We start from the raw sequence: 367 nt of genomic DNA on the forward strand, positions 1-367 counted from the left end.
TGTATATTCTTACCTCCTTTGTCAAAGATAAGGTGTCCATAGGTGCATGGATTTATCTCTGGGCTTTCTTTTTTGTTCCACTGATCTATATTTCTGTCTTTGTGCCAGTACCATACTGTCTTGATGACTGTGGCTTTGCAGTAGAGCCTGAAGTCAGGCAGGTTGATTCCTCCAGTTCCATTCTTCTTTCTCAAGATTGCTTTGGCTATTTGAGGTTTTTTGCTATTTCCATGCAAATTGTGAAATTATTTGTTCTAGTTCTGTGAAAAATACTGTTGGTAGCTTGATAGGGATTGCATTGAATCTATATATTGCTTTGGGTAGTATACTCATTTTCACTATATTGATTCTTCCGATCCATGAACAC

The 367-nt window shown here is 37.3% G+C and overlaps 1 protein-coding gene across 1 annotated transcript in view; it reads right to left on the reverse strand.

The window, feature by feature from the left end:
* Positions 1–367, reverse strand: part of FAM120C (family with sequence similarity 120C) — a gene marked incomplete at its 5' end in the record, with an annotated part of 124,500 nt that overhangs the window by 13,714 nt on the left and 110,419 nt on the right. The window lies entirely within an intron of this gene.

Source organism: Bison bison, unplaced genomic scaffold (genome assembly GCF_000754665.1).
Source record: "Bison bison bison isolate TAMUID 2011002044 unplaced genomic scaffold, Bison_UMD1.0 scf7180017864227, whole genome shotgun sequence".
In the NCBI taxonomy this organism is placed as follows: domain Eukaryota; kingdom Metazoa; phylum Chordata; class Mammalia; order Artiodactyla; family Bovidae; genus Bison; species Bison bison.